The sequence below is a fragment of the Xyrauchen texanus genome, chromosome 28 (assembly GCF_025860055.1).
Source record: "Xyrauchen texanus isolate HMW12.3.18 chromosome 28, RBS_HiC_50CHRs, whole genome shotgun sequence".
Lineage (NCBI taxonomy): Eukaryota > Metazoa > Chordata > Actinopteri > Cypriniformes > Catostomidae > Xyrauchen > Xyrauchen texanus.
The window spans coordinates 14,424,714-14,446,647 of record NC_068303.1 but is presented as its reverse complement, the minus strand read 5'-3'; positions in this window follow the sequence as shown (position 1 = coordinate 14,446,647).

The following is a 21,934-nucleotide window of genomic DNA, read 5'->3' as shown; positions in this document are numbered from 1 at the left end:
CCTGCTTAAAATGAGTAATAATTAAATGGGACAGAAACAATGCAACTGTTATTACATCTAAGATTTATCCTTGGATCTGTCCCTGTTGTCATTATTTCTGTGAAAGAAATGTCACTGTGGGAACGTGTGACCATGGAACTTGTGTCACCCTCAGACACGTGGCATTCGCTGATATGCGTGACTCTGCGAGCGTGTTACGTGTGGGTATATTGAACCATTAGTGTGTGTGTTATTTCTTTTGAGTTTGTAGGTGGAGATTTGAGAAGGGATTTTCCTTGCACAGCGGAAGTGAAGTGACGTCATGGGCGTTCCTGCTATTTAAGCTGTGACGGCGTTGATGTCGCGGTCGCTCTCCGCCCCTCTCGTCTGATTGCCAGCTGAATCTCTTCGTGTTGCCTCACCATGCTGAAGCGATCCTAACGATTGTTTCTTTGACTTTAGTTTATTTGTTTAAACCAGGTAGTGGTGTTATTTTCTTAGTACACTTTTTGTCATTTATTTAGTACAATGAAGGTAAGCAGCTGCCCGGAAGACTCACCTGTTTTAGTTCTCTTCGGGAGTTAGGTAAGATCTCTCCTGGAACTATAGGGTTAGTTAAGGCTTCCTGTTTTTCCTGTAGCTGCCCTACCTGTGTTGTTTATTTGGTTAACTTATGATTTATTGTTTGTTCATCTCATGAGGTGTTTTGTCTCTGTCATTAAAGCTTATGGTGTGATTAACATCAGAAACGCTACCCAATCGCCTGTGATTTTTGTTATGTTCGGTCCTTGTCTTTTGTGTGATTTAAACGAGCCGAATTAGATTAAGGGCCGTAACATATTTGGGGGCTCGTCCGGGATTGATGATAGAATTTTGTGTGGCTTTGTTTGATCTGCTCACACTTTGTATTTGTTACTTCGGTAACTTTGTATAATCACAGTCGATTGGTGTAAATTTTGACTCGTGTAGTGCTCGTTTTTTTTTTTTTTTTTCTCTTTTAAACCGGACGTTTAAATCTGATCATGTTTAAATTAACGAACTTTATTGCGGATCCGACGCAAGATGAGCTGTTCAAAATCAACAGAGTAGATCTTATGAAAATTGCTGCTCACTTTAAGGTTGGTTTTCGTAAGACTATAACCAAACGTGAGTTTCAGATATTGCTTCTTGATTCATTGCATGAACTGGGCATTTTTGGTGATGAGGAAAAGATGACGGATTATCCTGAATCAGTTGAGGGTAGTTCTGAGGATCTTGCGATGCAGATTAAGAAAATGGAGCTGCAAGCTGAAGAGCACGACAGAGTTTTGTTGAGGGAGAGAGAAGAATGGGAGCGTGAGAAAGAGAGACGAAGTGATCGTGAGAGACATGAAATTGAACTGAAAAGGTTAGAAATGGAGCAAGAGTGCCGCCTAAAAGAAATGGAGTTGAAATCTCGTGAAAGAGGTGTAGCAGATACTTCTGATTTCGACGTGGGTCGTAATATTCGTATCGTTCCTCCTTTTCGAGAGCAAGAGGTAGATAAGTTTTTTGCTCTTTTTGAACGTGTTGCCAACAATATGAAATGGACGAAAATATTTTGGCCCATGTTGTTGCAGTGTGTATTTGTGGGCAAAGCCCAGGAAGCTTTTTCCTCTTTATCAGTCGAAGAGTCTCTTGATTATGATCAGGTGAAGGTATCTGTTCTCAGAGTGTATGAACTGGTTCCCGAGGCTTATCGTCAGACATTTCGGAATTTACGGAAAATTGATGAGGCTTATGTTGAGTTAGCTCGAGAAAAAGAGTCATTGTTTGATCGTTGGTGTGCTTCCATGAAAGTGGAAACGTTTGAAGAGCTCCGTGAACTGATTATTTTAGAGGAATTTAAAAACTGTTTACCGGAACGCGTTGTAACCTATCTGAATGAGCAAAAAGTTCTGAAATGTTCCGCTGCTGCTGCATTAGCTGATGAATACGTGCTTACGCATAAGAACGTGTTTAGTGTTGCACCGAAGCTTTCATCAGTTAATAACAGTTATCGGTCTTCTCAGCGTAATTTTGAACATCCTCTGCCTGTTGATAAAGTGACGGTGAGTTCTGATAAGTATGTGTTCTTTCCTGTTTGTTTCTATTGTAAGAAACGTGGACACATCATTTCTGAGTGCAATGTGCTCAAAAAGAAAAAGGGTGTTCCTAAACCAGTAGGTTTATTGATGACGTCCCCGCCACATGTGGAAGGACCGGAGTTGTTGGCTTCTGAAGCTGGCATGTGTGAAGATGAGGGGTATGTGCCGTTCATGATGGACGGATTTGTATCTTTGGCAGGTAACGCTAGTTTACGCAAACCAGTCAAGATACTTCGTGATACAGGCGCTGCTCAGAGTTTTATTCTGGAAGGAATATTGCCGCTGTCTGATGAGAGCTTTATTGGTTCAAGCGTTTTGGTACAGGGTTTTGAAATGGGCTTTGTGAAGGTACCTTTGCATGAGATTGAAATTGAATCTTCTCTTGTTGTTGGCCGCGTTGTGGTTGGAGTGCGACCGTGTCTTCCCGTTCGAGATGTCACATTTATTTTAGGGAATGACTTTTTTTTGCTAGCCCTGAGGTAACTGATGTTCCTCTTCTCGGTCCTATTGTTGATGTATTAGCTCAGGAATATCCTGAGGTTTTTCCCTCATGTGCGGTTACTCGCGCTATGACCCAGCGACTGAAAGATAAAAATCTTTTTGAACCAGAAAGTGAGTGGAATTTTGATTTGAGTGATACGTTCCTCTCTAATGCAGATTTTTGTGAGGTTAAGTGTTCAGACTCTGTTGACGGTTTAGACATCGCCGTTAATAAACGAGATGAACAGCCTGTGGGGCTTAATAAATTGTCTCTGTCCCGCGAGCAGCTTATTGTTGAACAGAGGAAAGATGAGAAAACCTCATCCCTCTTTGAAGCTGTTGTTCCTGTGGAGCAACACAAACATGTATCGCAAGGTTATTTTGTCGAAGATGGGGTTTTGATGAGGAAGTGGAGACCATCTACTGCATCTGCTGATGATGAGTGGCAAATCATTAAGCAGATAATAGTTCCCTCCTCGTATCGCTCTGAAATTTTGAGTCTTGCGCATGATGGCCCGTTTGCCGGTCATTTAGGAGTGAATAAAACATACGATCGCATCCTCCGTCATTTTTTCTGGCCTGGTTTGAAAACCGATGTAGCGAGTTATTGCCGGAGTTGTCATGTGTGTCAAATGACGGGAAAACCGAACCAGAATATTCCACCTGCTCCATTACATCCAATTCCAGCTATTGGTGAACCATTCGAGCGGGTGATGATTGATTGTGTCGGTCCTTTGCCTCGTACGAAGTCAGGAAATCAATACTTGCTGACCATAATGTGCACGTCAACGCGTTTTCCAGAGGTAATTCCTCTGCGTAAAATTACTGCACCAGTGATTGTAAAATCGCTTGTAAATGTTTTCTCACTGTTTGGCCTTCCGCATACTATTCAATCGGACCAAGGTACGAATTTTATGTCACGTGTGTTTAAGCAAGCTTTGGATCAGTTGCGTATACAACATTGCACATCAAGTTGTTACCATCCAGAAAGCCAGGGCGCACTCGAAAGGTTCCACCAAACTTTAAAGTCGATGCGGCGTGCGTTTTGTCGAGAGTTTCAAAAGGATTGGGATGACGGGGTGCCCATGGTTATGTTCGCAGTACGGGAGGTAGTGCAGGAGTCGTTGGGCTTTAGTCCGGCCGAGTTAGTGTTCGGGCATACCGTCTGTGGTCCACTAAAGTTGATTAAAGATCATTGGACTAGTGATACGACTCCTAACAACATTCTTGACTATGTTTCAGGATTTCGTTTCAAGTTGCGCCGCGCATGTGAGTTGGCCAAAGAGAATTGGGGGATTTCACAGCAACGAATGAAAAAGCGTTTTGATCGTCGTGCTAGACTTCGTAGCTTCGTTCCTGGTGATAAGGTGTTAGTGCTGATGCTGGTGCCTGGGTCTGCATTGCAGGCTCGTTATTATGGTCCCTACCAAGTGAAAGAAAAGGTGAGTGAGCTTGACTACGTTATTTTGACGAAAGACAGAAGGAAAAAAATTCGTCTTTGTCATATTAACATGCTTAAGCCGTACTTTGAGAGACCGCCAGATTTGTCTGGTAGGAAGTCGGCTGTGTTAATTGTTTCATCGACAGACTTTCTGGTGACTGGAGGACAGGTGTTGTCCAGTGCTGATGTACCTGAGGATGGGGTGCTGTCCAGTGCTGAATCTTTCATCTGCCCATTGTGTATATCGGACAACGTTGTTGATATTACTTTTGAGGAGGATGTTGAGTTTCCTGCTGTAGAATTGGTTGCGGGAAGATTGAAAAATTCTGTGATGATTCGAACTTTGGACTCACATCTTTTACATTTAACCGTTACCGAACGAGCTGATGTGACTAGTATTATTTGGACGTATGGGAATTTGTTCTCTTATGTTCCGTCTTGTACTTCGTTAATAGAGCATGATATCGATGTTGGCGATTCATTGCCTATTAAACAGCATGCATATCGGGTGAGTCCTGAAATGAGAACTCAGTTGCAAAACGAGGTGACCTTCATGCTCGACAATGACATTGCAGATGTTAATGCTGTAACGAAACCTGATAGTTATCCATTGCCTCGTATGGAAGATTGCGTGGATCATGTTGGAAATGCTGCGTTCGTCACTAAAATCGATCTGCTTAAGGGTTATTGGCAGGTGCCTTTGTCAGATCGCGCGAAAGAGATTAGTGCGTTCGTAACCCCAGATCATTTCCTACATTATAAAGTAATGGCTTTCGGTTTACGAAATGCCCCGGCAACCTTTCAGAGATTGGTTAATCGTGTCATCGAAGGCATGCATAATGTTGAAGCGTATTTGGATGACTTGGTCATTTACAGCGCATCTTGGTCAGAACATGTTGAACAACTCGATGTGCTGTTCAGTCGTTTGTCTCGAGCTAACCTTACGGTTAATTTAGCGAAGTGCGAATTTGGTCGAGCTACGATCACCTATTTGGGGAAGATCGTTGGTAGCGGTCAGGTTCGACCGGTTGAGTCTAAGGTGGAGGCTATCACTAATTTTTCCGTGCCCAACACGCGCCGTGAGCTCCGTCGATTTTTGGGTATGGTAGGGTACTACAGAAGTTTTTGCAAAAATTTTTCTGTTGTCGCTTCTCCCTTAACCGACCTACTTAGTCCAAAAGTTCCATTTAAATGGACTGAGACCTGTCAGTCGAGCTTTGAGAAAATTAAAGCACTTTTAGTTACTTCTCCTGTTTTGTCAGCTCCTGACTTTTCTACTCCGTTTTTTCTTGCTGTTGATGCAAGTGACACCGGGGCAGGAGCTGTTCTCCTTCAACTAGATCAGGCTGGTGTGGAGCATCCTGTTTGCTACTTTTCTCGCAAATTTAACAAACATCAGCGAGGTTACTCCGTTATTGAAAAGGAGGCGCTCGCCCTCGTCTTGGCCATTCAACATTTCAATGTTTATATCGGTTCTGTTTCGCACCCACTGATTGTTTACAGGACCACAATCCCTTGATTTTTATTAATCGAATGAAAAACAATAATCAACGACTGATGCGTTGGAGTTTGTTTTTACAGACTTTTGAGCTGGACATTCGTCACATTCGGGGTAAGGATAACGTGATTGCTGACGCTTTATCTCGTATTTGAATTAATTGTAGGTTTACTCTGAGGTAAGATCATTTCATCCCTACAATTAATCATTTAAGGGTGAGGGTGTTACGTGTGGGTATATTGAACCATTAGTGTGTGTGTTATTTCTTTTGAGTTTGTAGGTGGAGATTTGAGAAGGAATTTTCCTTGCACAGCGGAAGTGAAGTGACGTCATGGGCGTTCCTGCTATTTAAGCTGTGACGGCGTTGATGTCGCGGTCGCTCTCTGCCCCTCTCGTCTGATTGCCAGCTGAATCAATTCGCGTTGCCTCGCCATGCTGAAGCGATCCTAACGATTGTTTCTTTGACTTTAGTTTATTTGTTTAAACCAGGTAGTGGTGTTATTTTCTTAGTACACTTTTTGTCATTTATTTAGTACAGTGAAGGTAAGCAGCTGCCCGGAAGACTCACCTGTTTTAGTTCTCTTCGGGAGTTAGGTAAGATCTCTCCTGGAACTATAGGGTTAGTTAAGGCTTCCTGTTTTTCCTGTAGCTGCCCTACCTGTGTTGTTTATTTGGTTAACTTATGATTTATTGTTTGTTCATCTCATGAGGTGTTTTGTCTCTGTCATTAAAGCTTATGGTGTGATTAACATCAGAAACGCTACCCAATCGCCTGTGATTTTTGTTATGTTCGGTCCTTGTCTTTTGTGTGATTTAAACGAGCCGAATTAGATTAAGGGCCGTAACAGAGCGCTAAATGTCCCGCGTAATTAAAAGGAATTGCACAGATCATGCAAACTATAACATAACTAAATGCAACACCACAAATTAAAATTTATATCTGTTCTGCTGTTGATAATAAAATAAGAGTATGAATACATCTTACCCATGTTACAGACTAAATCAACGTGAATGTTTTCAAACATAACTTATTTATTTTTTCCGCAAATCATCCCAGGGGCTGGAGATGACTCCTTGGCAGGCCAGATCCGGCCCTCGTGCCATATGTTTAACACACTTGCACTAGATCCTTTGAAGCAATTAAGTTAAATGTGTGAGCTGCACACCATTGGTGAGGTTGTAAGAAATAATAATAATAATAATAAAAAAGAATTAAAAAAATATCTAGTTCCAGTGTTGAAGACGTTGGCTGCCACCCTTGGAGTTTGCATCCCGGGGTGTGTTGAGTGACTCCAGCCAGGTCTCCTAAGCAACCAAATTGTCCTGGTTGCTAGGGAGGGTAGAGTCACATTGGGTAACCTCCTCTTAATCGCTATAATGTGGTTAGTTTTCAGTGGGGCGTGTAGTGAGTTGAGCGTGGATGCTGCGGTGGATGACATGAGGCCTCCACACGTGTTATGTCTCCGTGGCAACACGCTCAACAAGCCACAAGATGTGTGGGTTGACGGTCTCAGATGCGGATGCAGCTGGGATTCATCCTCCGCCAGCCGGATTTGAGGCAAATCACTATGCTAATACCTCAAAACTATGACACGCTTAAGTCCATCACCTATTAATTAGCTGAGGTTTATATATAACTTTTGTAATGTAAAATGAGCACATGCAGTGAGACTATTGCGCTTCGGGGTAAGAATACGATGATATTGATATGAAAATGATTTATAAATTATTAACAAATTACTGCAGTTGCCTTGTTAACCCTCTGGGGTCTGAGAGTATTTTGGGCCCTGCAGAAGTTTTGACATGCCTTGACATTTGTGTTTTTTTCAGTTGCTTTAAAACATATTAATGGCTAAAGTCTGATAACACTGTATTCAGCACAAACTGGGCTACAATAATATGTGAGCAACATGCATGTACAGGTTTGTATTTTTGAGAAAATAATGTTTATGCATGGTTTTTGAAAAAACTAAAATTTTAAGTCAATGAAAAAGGTAATATAACACATACTAATAATTTGTCCACAATACTTTTGAGAACTGAATCTTGTAGCCTAGAGTTTTTGCTACAAAATGATGTGAAAACCATCCTAATCACTCATTCATACAAAACAATATAGTAATTTAACTTTTGTAAGACACTTTTAGTGTTGATAGGTAATATGCGAGGAGGTGTGAACGATCATGAATATTGATTGTAATTCACACCTGAAGAGACAAAAGCGCCTCCCCTGGGCCTATCAATGAGGGATAGAGCGTGTACATTTGCGTTATTAGCGTATGAATGGCGTTTTTGTTGTTATTGTGAGTGTACACAAATAAAAGTAGACCCTTTATAGTCTCTAATGATGTCTTACACTTATCTGTATACCCAAAATTGACAAAGTATTTTAAATTGTTTCTGCTGTAATGATGAAAATATCCGCCGGCACGTCCGTCGACCCCAGAGGGTTAATATGTAATCATGTAATCTATAAAAAAGTAACTGTAGTCTGATGATGAGTATTTTAAAATGTAATTTATTCCAGTTACAAGTACTTGATTTTGTATTCTGTTTATGTAATCAAGATTACTTGTAGTCCATTACTACCCAGCTCTGCTGGTAGGTAACTGTGCAATAAGTGGCATAATGTACGGTCAACTAATCATAATAGCAAATTACGTCATTTTTGAGTGATTCAAAACCCATCAGCTCCACATATGATCACCCTGTCTGGGTTTATTTTTCTATAGCGATTCGCTCACTGTATTTTATAATGCACACCAAAAAAAAACTGTACTAGAGTAACACGCCTTACTTTTAGAGTATGTTAAGACCTACTTAGCTGTTAACACTACAAAAAAATACATAAATGTGCTTAATGCCCATGTGTAGAAATTTATTGGGAGGAACTATATAAAAAATTCTTAAATACAATTTTAAAACATTAGAGAGGGAGCAAAGGGAGAAGGAGGAAAAGGAAACTGCATGACTCCAGAGCTAAGCAGCATGCCAGCAGTGAGGTGCTTTGAGATTGATTAGCATGGGAAACACACTCACACTTTCATACTGAGAAACAGCTAATTGGCGATAATTAGAAGGGGGGACCCCCCCCCCCATGAAAAAACCACTATGCCCAAATTATGCAAAACTCCTTGCTGTATGCCCCCGGAACATTTTACCTAGAAAAAGAGTGGTTTCACAATGTGCGGCAAGCTAATCAGAGTGTGTAAAGGGCCACATAAGTCTTATTCTCAGTGAAAAGCAGGGAACAGTGGGGGATTACACTTCAACCTGAGTGCTCTTAGATAATCAGCACCCAGTCAGAAACGTATGCTCCATTCACGTCATACAGTCTAAAACAGCCACCACCCTCTGTTTTTAGATAAATCTTTGCTCCTGGGTGAAGAATGGGCACATCAGTTTAAACATTCATTAACATAATTATCATTTCTATTTGTTTTTTCTAAGTAATTAAATGCTCAAACAAATTCAAAGTATCAGGAGCAATAAATTACAAAGAAAGGTTGCATCTGCAACTAAATGAAGATCCAAGGAGAGGAGAGTATGTCCTCTGTGAGGAGCGAATGATTTCAGGTCATTTTTGGAGCAGGAGCGGATACTTAATCACTTCTAATTAATATGCTAAAACTTTCCCTCTAGCACTTATCTCTTACCACAGCAGCCAGAGATTTATTATTTAATTTCTGAGTGAAAAAAACAACTCTGATGGGGAGATTCAAAAGCTGAAATAAACTCTGAAAACAGCATGCTTAATTTTCAACACATGGTACATGTATACACACGTGGTCAAAAAAGTATTTGGACACTTAAACCACGCTTAAAAATATATGAATTTGATGGATGTGAAAAGATTGTGTTCAGACATACTGGAGATGTGATTATAATCCGAATATGTGAATTCCTAATCCGAATTTTATTTATTAAAAACGAATATGCTGGAATGAAACTGGTTTTGACCTAGCATTTAATATTTTGGTGTTTCTACAGTTCTTGCTCTTCACATTCATGTTTCTGCATTCTCTTCACACATGGGCTAAGTATGTCATGTGAACAGCCATGTTCAACAGGATAAAAGGACTCTATCTCTCAGGAGGACCTGCCTTCAGGGCACCTTTTAAAAGTGCTTTTCAGATTGCTCTACTGCCTTGCAAATTGCCTTATCTAATGCAGCAGAGGTAAAAGAAACCATCTTATCAACCCTGACCATCAGCCCCCTCTCTTCAGCCCATATCTGAATAAGTCCATATGTATAACTGAAGCAAACCCTGAACACATCTGTTTGTCTCTCAATGTCATTTACACTTCAAAGTATCAGGAATGAAACAGGAGAGTGGGCGTCTTGTTGTCAAACATGTTAGGGCGAATCGTTTACTTGACCCGCGGCTGTCGTTCTTTCCTTCGCATCTGGCTGTGGTTAAATCTGTAGCATTGATGCTGGCTTATCTCTGCCACTCAGAGACTCAACACACTCTCTCTCCAGATTACCCTGGAGGAGGATGTGGAAGGCACACATGAAACTGACAGGAGAGAGGAGGAAAGAAGGAGAGAGGGAGGAAAAAGAATAAAAGTAACATCTCAGAAATTGTGGAAAACAAACTTGTTGAGGCAGATAAATGGCAAGGAGTCCATAGGCTTCAGTATTAGCTTTGCAAAGGCTACTATATACTTTATTTGTGTGGTTTTGTTACTGTATTAGTAAAAGCTTTGTTTGGAAATATTTCTGCATTCAGTTTATCTTTCTTTTTTATTCTCGACATTTCCTTTTATTACTCTTCTTTTATACGTATATGTTGTGGTTTAACCTCAAATTTGCATCCTTGCACTCCACCTAGTTCACCCCAAAATACAAATTCGCTCATATTTTACATCCCAAATGTGTATGTCTTTCTTTCTTCTGCAGAACACAAAAAATATTTTTAGAAGAATAGCTCAGCTCTGTAGGAGGCCAGAACTTTAAGTGCCAAAATGCATATAAAGGCAGCATAAAGTAATCCATATACGACTCCACTGGTTAAATCCATATCTTTAGAAGCGATATGATAGGTGTGGGTGAGAAACAGATCAATTATTTAAGTTCTTTTTACTATAAATCTCCACTTTCAGATGTAAAAGTGAAACTAAACTGGCCCCACATGAGACTTTCAGGCCCCATTTACACCTTGGTGATTGGATTGCTATAAGATTGCGCTTGACCGCATTAAAGGACAGGTGTAAATGCAACCAAAATGCATTGTGAAAAGATCATAATCAGATCACTGAAAACACATTTGGAATGGACTGTGACCATTCAAAGGTGTAAATGCAAATGTGTTTTTGTTTAATTATGTGATGAGGTTACATGCTGTTTTCTGTTGTTAAGAGCTGCATTGTAGTTTCTTGCATTTTGTTTTAATTTAGCCATTGTCATGTGAAAAACGCAACAGATACTTCCATCTTGGAATCTTGCTACCTGAACAATGAACAATATCCCATGAATCATTCCATTGGAATACACTTGGAATTTCTCATCTCTCTCCTCAAATCCCACTCGCTTGCATCTCTCTCCTGTTTTCTAATAACTGACACTCACGTGAAACCAGGCTTCACTTGAGCATTTCAGATAAGAAGCATATACAGAGTGCCGAACATGAGATGAATATAATTACATTTGCTTCAGTGACTCAAATTTAGCTTTGTTGGCCGCCAAAAAGTGAAAGGAAAAATCCTGATTGTTAATGTAATTGAAACCATTTGAATTATTCATTGCAATTTTTAAATTCAGTTCATTTTCAATTAACACAGCCTCTTTTGCAAAATATGTTAATGTTTTCCATTTTGCACAGGTAATATTGATCGGATCTCTGTCCAATCACAGTGGAGTTTAGACTGCAATGTGTAAATGCTGTTCATATACTATCCAGTTCTGAAACGCATGCTAATGCAAGGTGTAAATGGGCCTTTAGAGGTGAAAGTTAAAGTGGAGATTTATAGTAAAAAGGACTCAAATATTCATCTGTTTCTCACCCACATCTATCATATTGATTTTAAAGATATGGATTTAACCACTGGAGTCATATGAATTACTTTTATGCTGCTTTTTGGACCTTTAGATTTGTGGCCACCATTCACTGGCATTGAAAGGACCTACAGAGCTGAGATATTCTTCTAAAAATCTTAATTTGTGTTCAGCAGAAGAAAGTCAGTCACACACATCTGGAATGGCATGAGGGTGAGTAAATGATGAGATAATTAACATTTTTAGGTGAACTATCCATTTTTAACATCCTCTCCTGTCTGTGCCATGCTGTATCAAACGCAGTTGGTACTTGCAATCCCTATTGACACATCCAACTCAATTGGCAAACTCATTCACTCTGTCACCAGCTACAGTCTTTTATTTTTTTTAGTCTGTCTTTTTTATGTCTCACACAATATCACAATAGTGTGAAATGTTTAACAAAATAAACAGTAGATAGTTTGCAATACTTTTTATCAGTAATAATATAAAAAAAGGACAATAAACAATTGAGATAGTTTTCTTGAGCAGAATTGAATTGAATTAATTACAGTATGTTTAAAATACTAAGAAAAACTGATTTTAAATAATTTCCTTTATCGTACAATAGGGGAGACTGGGGTTGGTTGGATCACTTTTCATTCTTTTTTAAACATCTCTAGTAGAAAAAACGTTAAGATAAACAACAGGTACACATGAAAAACTTCTTGTGACTTCTTAAGTTCTTGGTTAAAAAACAAGCAAATTCAGTGTCACATTTTGTATTATTTATTATTTATTTTATCTTTTGTTAATTACCAAAATTATGTTGCACATTTGATCAAACCGACCCTCCAATGGGTTAGGTAGGATTTATGTCAATAAGACTACAGTTTATAGAGGAGGGCAACATACAGAAAATTATACTAATACAACACAACACAAATTTTCCTTATAGGATTTTTATATAAATATAAGCAGGTCATGCTATATGATTAATCATTACAAGTGTCTTAAGGCTTTTTTTTTTTTAAAAAATAACTTATTATATTTATTTATTTCTTCCTGCAATTGACTGTTTTTATACCATCAACATATCCCGGACTGGGAGGATTGTTCATTATCCCCCTCACACTCTTTTCAGCAAGACATCATACTTTATCACAGGCTTTCAAATCTTATATATCTGGTTCCCATCTCTGTTAATATACATTTATATATTTTAAACGTCTTTCTCCAAATTATGTTTAAAACTATGTTTTATGTTTAGATAGAGGGTTGTTTTTTTTTTGGTTTTGACATAGAACAACAGAAAATGTGTCCTCACTTTCACAGGTGAAGGAAGGCAAATATTCAGATGTCACAATTTTGAGACAGAACCCACCAATCTTCTAAAAAAGAACCTTGTTTCAACCAACCCTAATATCAATCCAACTCCAATCTCCCTTACTGTGTTGAGGTCCAAGGCTAGTACCAACCCAATCTGGGTAGATTTTAAATGCACTGCTGAATAAATACAAGACTGAACACATGCTGTGTTAATCTAACCCTGCAGGGTTATACAAAAACAACACAATATTGTAAAAATAACCCAACAAAACCCAGTATTTTTTAAGTGTTTAGACTGCATCTAAAATATGGAGTAGCAAAATACTACAAAAAATACTTTGTTTACAATGGTCTTTTGTAACTCTTAAGAGTATGCTGAGGTGATTATAGCGTATCAATGGACAGCTGCATTTCCTCGTTATATTAGGTGTGCAGTAATTCCAAGTAAGTTCCTTATTATGCATAGATTAGCTAGTCAATGTGCCTCACTGGCCTGAGAATGCTGATTTTGTTTTTAATTTAGGGTACAATGTGAGAAAGAGAGATGAGTGTGGCTTAGATGAACAAGGTAGTTTACTGTCCTTTATTCTGTCTTTCATGTCCTAAAAGATGAATCTCATTTTATCAAGGCTACACCTAATAAACATTAATCCTACAGTAGAGTGGGACACACATTCACAGGCCTCACACTCTCAAATATACTGTACACACACTCTCTCTATCACAGAGAGACCTCTGAAAAATGTGTTTCTCTCCAAAAAACAAAATATATACATTCCTGGAAATAATTAGATTTAAACTAATTTTTTAAAACACATTTATTTAAATATGCTTCATTTTGCCAAATTATACAATTAGTTCAATAAATGCTAAAGCAAATACAGTTGCTTTGCTTTTTACCAAATTGTACTGTCTACAACATTTGCATTTGTTTATTAAGGTTTAAACACTTATTAAATTGTATTTTTTGTGTTAAATTCTTTACATTTATGCTTTAGTCATTATATGTACATTATTTAAAAGTACTTATTCAGTTTGATGGAAATGTTTCATACAAGTTAAATATGTACATCTTAAAAACAGACAAAATATTTTTTTGAGTATCATATAATTGGAAAGGAGAATCATTGTTAATTTCACTAAATATTACTAAACATTTTAACAACATTTATTTTTCTCCTCTTAAATCAAAATGTAATATATTCTACAATGTGTGTGATCATATTTAGTTAATTTTCCCAAAAACACTTATACATTTGGTTCTTTAGAAAACCGGCACTTAGATCTATCAAAAATGGATGTACAAATAGCACAGATAGTGTCCAATTTTCAAAATATTTTCAAGACAATTAGAAAATAATGAAATAATATATATTTTGATGTTTTATTTTTTTTTTAAATCAAAGAGATAATGCAACAAATCAGGACAGATCTTGATCAGGATTCATTATTTTCACACTGAAATTTCATGAGACATGGCTGTCAAATGCACATTGAGCTACACTTAATACAATATACACATAAGATACACATCAGCTACACCTAAGTTACACTCACATGCTACATATATGTATCTTCTCAGGCACTTAGTGAGTCTAAATAGATGAACAATATTATTTCAGCAATACACCCAAATGACAAGTGAAATCATACTGTTCATGTGTTACACTTGCTATAGTTTACTTCAATATTGTTTCTACATCAGCTAATAATATCAAATGTAATATCTGTGCCACCTTGAGTAAGAAATAACAAGTATATTATTTATGTGTTCACACATATGGAATACTGATAATTCACCATTGTTGATAATTCATTGTTGCACAGAAAATCAACGTGATAGTTTATTTGTATGAATATAGTAATAATTTCTCTTAATAAACAAAAGTAATAAACAAATAAATAGATATTCTGTTATAGTAAACTTAAACAAATATGAAATAATTATAATTTAATGGAAGTGTGAAAAAAAAAAAATCCCCAGACACTCTTACATACTTCGGGTCCCTAAAGGCACTATACACTTTTGGTACTTAAAACATAAAAAAAAAAAAAAAAAAAAACATCAACATTGATGCAATTTTTATTATTTCTTTTATTTTGTGTTACAATATTTATAAGAGATAGATTGAGGAATACTAAAGAGGTTTGGGCACAACTCCAAAAAATGGATGAGGTACAGGGGGTGGAATGATATCCCAGGTCTCTAAAGATCTGAGGTATGCATTTAAGGGTTAAACTTTTCTGGGTTAGGAGCCATAGGTTTATTTCTCAGAGTGTCTATCTAAAAAGATCCTGGGGGAGAAAGTCTGTATAAATAGAAAAAAAAAAGGATAGTCCTATCGACCTTCAACTCAGCGGAGGCTTCAAAGTCATACTTGTGTTAAAGAAATTCAGTGTATTTCAGTGAACAACATATTAGCTTATAAATAAACATATTTCCTCCAAGAACAACAAGGTCATTGCTGTTTTAAGTAAATGAATCAATAAATCCATAATATCTAATTTCTGTAAAATAAAGAAAATGAAGGGAAAGTGTAAATGAGAGGAATAGAAAGAGATGTGTCATTTGAATTGAATCAGCGAGGATAAAAATAAATTCTTAATCTCAACCAAAATAATACATCTCCATTATGGTGCATGAGCTCCCATAATATCTGACCCCTCTTTCTAACCACACCTCACACTTTCACTCTTTTTTTCAATCTTTTTAATCTGCACAGGGAGGAAAGAGAGGAGGGGAAGAGTTTATGGTTGATTGAGTTAAGATAAATCAATCATCTAAAAATATCCCACATGCCATTTCATTTAATATCATTCAGTGGTGTTTGATGGTGATATCTGTTTTATCACATTGCTTTAAAGATCAAATAATGTTGGCAGAAAAATTGTGCAAAAATATCAAGGCAAGGATGTGCACCATGCACTACATATCTTTTTTTGTTTAGGTTGCATTGGCTGATATAGTAGTTGTCTATGAATGGACTAGTGTTCATCTCATGATAGTGTACATGATTTTGAATGGATAGGTCATTCAAAAATGACAGATCTGTCATCGTTTGCTCACCCTCATGTTGTTTCACTGAAAAATAAAATAATAAGCGTTTGGAACACAAAAAGATATGTTAGGCAGAATGTTAGCCCCAGTTATCATTCACTTTCATCATACAGAAAGACACTGCAATGAAAGTGACCGAGGTTAACATTCTGCCAAACATCTTTTGTGTTCCTCGGAAAAAAGAAAGAAAGCCATATGGGTCTAAAACAACACGAGGGTGAATAAATGATGACAGAACTTTCATTTTTGGGTGAACTATCCCTTTAAATATATATTTCAAAAGTACCATGTATTCCTTTAGAATTACAGAATTGAACTGTCCATCTAATTAATCCCCAAATGAAACTTGCAAATGATGTCCATCACTCACAAACTTATAAAACCAACAGCAATAACTGTATAACATGTACAGTATTCCCTGCAGAATATGATTCACACTCAAAATAAGGTATGTACCAAAGACAGGCAGAAAACAACTTTGGAACATTAAACCCCTGGGGGGAAGGGCTTCCCTAACCTGAGCCTGTTTATTATTCATTCCATTTCAACACACATTTGTCATGTTATCTGTTTCTCATGCCTTTAGAGGATCTTTGCATTCTGGCTTGTATGAGAGGGCAACATGACGGTAGATAAAAGCAGACTGTAGCTGCATAAAGGCCTAGCTCGGCTTTGCCAAATTAATAATATTAATGGAATAATTTTTGCTAAATAGGGACCAAAGACTAAGGGTTATTAATGTATAATGGCATTTACATTTAAGGCATTTATCAGACACACTTATCCAGAGTGACTAACAAAAAGTGCTTTAGTTATATACATATTTGTTATATAGGCATGAAAACAATCTCAACAGCAATCTTGTCAACATGATATGATATCTGTAACGTTCCCTTTCAATTGCAGTGTGATTTATCTTGTACGGTACAAAAGGTGCTAGTCTAGCGTAGCCTCTAGACATCACATTTATCACTCACTGGCAGATGAAGCTCTGTGATGCTGGAGAACAAATTTTTCATTTTTTCATTTATCATGTTTATTTTTGCACACTTTGCTAAAATTAAAAGAACAAAGCTGTTAAGAGGTCAGACAACCTTAGAAGTTTTTTTATATGAAACATTTTGATTTAACACATTTACGAAACCCTCATTGTGCAACGTCCACGTTACTTGGAGTCCCACAGAAACGCTACCCCTAAACCTAACCTTAGTAGCAGCAAATGCAAATCTTGTGATAGTTTCAGAGAACAACTTGCATTGTTCTGTATGTAATCAATAACTACATTGTACAAAATGTTTAAAGTTTTAATGGAAGAACAAGACATCTAATATAATGTGGGACCCATTTTTCAGATATATTTTTCTCCTTAACAACTTTTCTAAAAGAATTAGTTTGCCCATGATACAGATGATGGTTTTCACTCGCCCGCCAGCACTCCATGCTTATGAACAGAGGTGTGTGACAAACCCTCCTAATTAGATTTCTCACCTCAATCGTCCAATACTTTGCTTAAGACATCAGGCAAAATAGACCATAATTTGACAGGCATTTGGAAGAAGATGGAGAAATCCTGTTTTCCCTTCAGAGATGCACAGAGATGTGGTGCATTTCCCCTTTCTTCACACCCTATTTCTCTTCTATCCCACCCTAATCTCCCTGATGAAAAAGGAGAGAGATCCAGGACAGAATGCGACTGGTGGATACACATAGTCCTGGTGGTCCACAAAGGCAAAACCGCCGCAGCAATCCAAGAGGGTTCTGGCTCAATGGGCAGGAGACATATAGCTCTCGTCCACCTCGAGGGGAAATGGCACATGTGGAATTCAATATAAACTCACATAACACTCACATTTATCCTTATTAATAAAACACATAAATATATCCAGTTGGGTCCGGCCTGTCGAAGAAAGTTTTTAAGGCACTTTGTCGGGGTGGAGGCTGTGCTTAAGGGGGCTCCTGACATCTGGTGCTTGGGTATGTGAGCAATTGCTATAATGATTCACTCCATTACCTTGCCACATGGAAATACGGGTAATGGATTTCTTAAAGGAAAAATCCTCTTCCTATACTTCTTACCTGCAAAAGTAAACTTAAAACTGTTACTTTACTAACTTAACTTTTAAAGTATGACATATTTACAAATACAGCTATTGTTGATAATTCGTGTTGTATTTATAGCACATCATCACACATTTGTACTATTTAGAAGAGTTGCCTTTAATATAAGTGTTGTTTTAGATGGCTAGTGTGTGGTGGAAGGAAAAGCTATGAAAAGCATAAACTGAATTATCACAGTGACAAAATGCCCACTAGAATGCCTCCTAAAAGAGCCTGCCTAAAGTATTAATGAATGCTGAAGATACTAAGTCCAGAAGGACTTATTCTGATTACAAAATCTTCTGAATGCTGACTTAAGGCCTACATATCTGAAATTGAGCCTCGCGCAATAGTTAAACAGTTTTAAAGTGATAGTTCACCCCAAAATGAAAATTGTCCGATAATTTACTCACCCTCATGCCATCTGAGATGTATATGACTTTCTTTCTTCTGCAAAACACTTTTGAAGATTTGTAGAAAAAAATACAGGCTCAGCAGGTCCTTATAATGTGAGAGGATGGTGATTAGATATTTCTAGGTCCAAAGAGCACAGATAGTCAGCATAAGATTAATCCATCCTATCTCCAGCGGTGACATTAATGTCTTGTAAAGCGAATCAGTCACTTTGTGTGTGAAAGAAAGTGATATTAATGCACTTTTTAACTATAAAAGTTTGCTTCCAGTCAGTTTGGAGATTCACCCAGCAGGTTGTAACAAAGTCCATGTCCAACTCTGAAAATACAATGGAACATCAAATTATGTCCCTGACATTCACTGTTGTAGCCAGTAGCTATTTTAATCACCATGAAAACCAAGCAATTGCAGGGGGCCATGGACATCGGTGAGGCCTCTGCCCTGTTAAGAAAGCTCAGCAAAAACCGCTTGAGGGGTGACATGATGTTCTGTGTACACGCAATTGTCAGTGCTCTTAGAGTGGTTCACATTAACATCTACCGTGTTCGGGTCACTTTTTCAAGTAGGACTTTGGGTTTGGGTTTGTAATATATGAAAAAATATACAGGACGTCCGAACTTGTTTTGCCCCTTAGTTAGGGGCCGAACATGTTTTTTCATGCACCTGCTCTGTTTTACCATTGTTTTCTTTTAAACACATGATGGACAAATTTCAGCGCTTGATAAATGGCAGTGCTTTTTTATTCCTTCTGCTCTAGTGTAATGAGGGGCCGCCATGCGTTGTATGTTTACTGTTACTGTTACAAATGTTGCCTACGATGCTAACATAAAATACAGCCTTTTGCAACATGATGAACAATACACTGTAACATTAGAATATAAGCACTAGGTGAAATTAAAGTAAATAAGACAGAAATATATTACTATTGAAAAAAACAAATCCTCAAAGTAATAATAATAATAATAATAATACTGTATAATAGTGAAAAACTGGACAACAATGAATAATTGTTGGTTATAATTAATAATAAATAACCACTCCCCCCTTGCATGCCACTCCCCCGGACATACGGGTATAAAAGGAGCTGGAATGCTTACTCAATTCTGATTTTTTCTTCGGAGCCGAGCGGTTGTACTATCAGTGAGCTGAATACTACTGCTGTTCAATTCACCTCTTAAGAAGCATATGCTGTTGGATATATGGCGCATTTCCAGCGGCTTTCTTTCCTTCTACACAACGAGTGAAATATCACCTCTGGTGCTCTGACTGCACTAAAAGAGTGTATATTCCTGCTAAAGAGTATATTTTCTATATTAGAGCACAGACATTGAAGTTGTCACACTGAGGCAGCATTTGTGGATGGTTCATGTTCTCATTGCGAGAATATGACCATGGCAATGTTGCGGTCGCGGAATTCCTTCTACTGGGGGAAAGCCACTCTAGCTGCCCCCCCTCACTACGCCTTCTACCCACGGGTATGAGGCCGGCCCGGCTGGTGCTGGAGGTGATTTGTGGAGTTCAATGGGCACAGTCTTGCCAGATAATTCCCCGTGGACCGCCATGCTTGCCCGGGCCGCCGCGAGCGCTCCACCTCTGAACCCTCCACCTCTGAACCCTCCACCCTCCCCTGAGCACTCGCGGCTTGATGACTGGTTCCTGGGTACGGCGCACTCAGGTGGATAAGGCAGTTGCGAAGCACCTGTGCCCGCAGAATGCCACCACCTGGCGGGATCGACCGGCGCTCCCCTCCAGAGCCTGTAGGACTATGTTGTCTCTGGTGACTACAGACTACAGTGCTGCTGGACAGGCTGCCTCCACCCTGCATGCCATAGCAATCCTGCAGGTACACCTGGCCAAGGAACTCAAAGAATTGCACGTGGGTTGTCCTAATACTGAAGTGCTGCAGGAACTGTGCTCGGCAACCAACCTTATCCTCCGGGCGATGAAGGTCACAGCGCGAGCACTTGGGCAGGCGATGTCCAACTTGGTGGTCCAGGAGTGCCACCTGTGGCTGAATCTGGTCAAAATTAGGGATGCCGACAAAGCCCGCTTTCTCAACGTGCGCATATCCCATATCGGACCTTTCGGCAACACCGTTGAGGACTTCGTCCAGCAGTTCTCGGTGGTGAAGAAGCAGACAGAGACCATCCAGCACATCTTGCCCCGGCTCAAGATCCCACACCCCGCGTGCACGCTGAAAGCCCAGGCCACTCCTCCTCAACACTAGCCCAGTTCTCTGCCCCAGCATAGAGCCCCCCGCAGGACGCTGATGCCCCCGTCTCACGGGTCGAACACGCAGGTCCAAGATTGGCCACAACCTACCACCTTTCTTTGGTACGATTAAGTGAGGGCTGTAGAACCCTTCTCCCATCTCGGCTGGAGGGACAGGGTCTATTGTGCCCTTGTGAAGTAGGGTCACGATCTCCGCACGCAGGGTGGTGGCATTCTTGCCCTGCTCTGAGATTAAGCGGATGCCGCTGATCCGGGGCGGGCGCCTGGCGAACTGAATCACGTAGCCAAGTCGGATGGTCCTGGCCAGCCACCGTGATGGGTTGGAAAGTGTTAGCCATGCGTCTAACCTCAGGGTGAGGGGCACTAAGGGGATCGCGTCTGACGTACCTGGAGGTGGGGCCTCGTGGTGAGGAGGAGCAGATGAACAAAAGAGAAAAGGATGGATTTAGCTCCCAGCTCCTAAGCGCCCCTGAGATGGCCGACCCAGGGAGCGAGACATCTGCTATGAAGCTGGTATCCAGAACACTCCATCCCCTGCTGGAGGGCTGGGAGCTAAATCCATCCCCTTAGTGCGCTGTCGTGGTAGGAAAAGCTCAGTGAAGAGTGGAGAATCCACCCCCAGGTGGTCCAGCTGATTTGGAGCCTGTACCAGACTAGGAACTCTGATAGAGTATCAGCTGGCGTGGCCTGCTACCATGCTAGTTACATCGCTTCCACCCCTCAGGAATGTGGGGAACAACATGACATCTTCTGGGGCGTTGTGGGAGGTCACATGCAGTCGGATGTACCTGCTACTATGCACACAGCAGCTTGCTTGCACCTGCATCGACAGCTCAAGTAACCTGGTTCAGCTGTTGTGGCATTTTTCCATAGGGATCGACACAACGTTAAGTGAGTAACAGAAGGAGAACGTCTCGATTACTGTCGTAACCTCTGTTCCCTGATGGAGGGAACAAGACGTTGTGTCCCTCATGCCACAATGCTGAAATGGCTGGGACCGTGTCTCGTCTCCCCAGCACAAAACCTGAATAGAGTGGGCATTCCAGCTACTTTTGTGCCTGTATGTCCAGGGGAGTGGCATGCAAATTCCACTTGCCAATTCTCATTGGCCTTTTTTCAAAGAATGTTCAGGGCTCTCAAGAGTGACTACTAGTGTCAATACATTGACACAACGTCTTGTTCCCTCCATCAGGGAATGTTGGTTACGAAAGTAACCAAGATGAAATTTTGCACACCCTGTTCATAAAAAAATGTAAATATTTTTTGTAAAAATATATGTAGGTAAATATTGCTTTTTTATTACTGTATTGTCGAAAAAACTGGA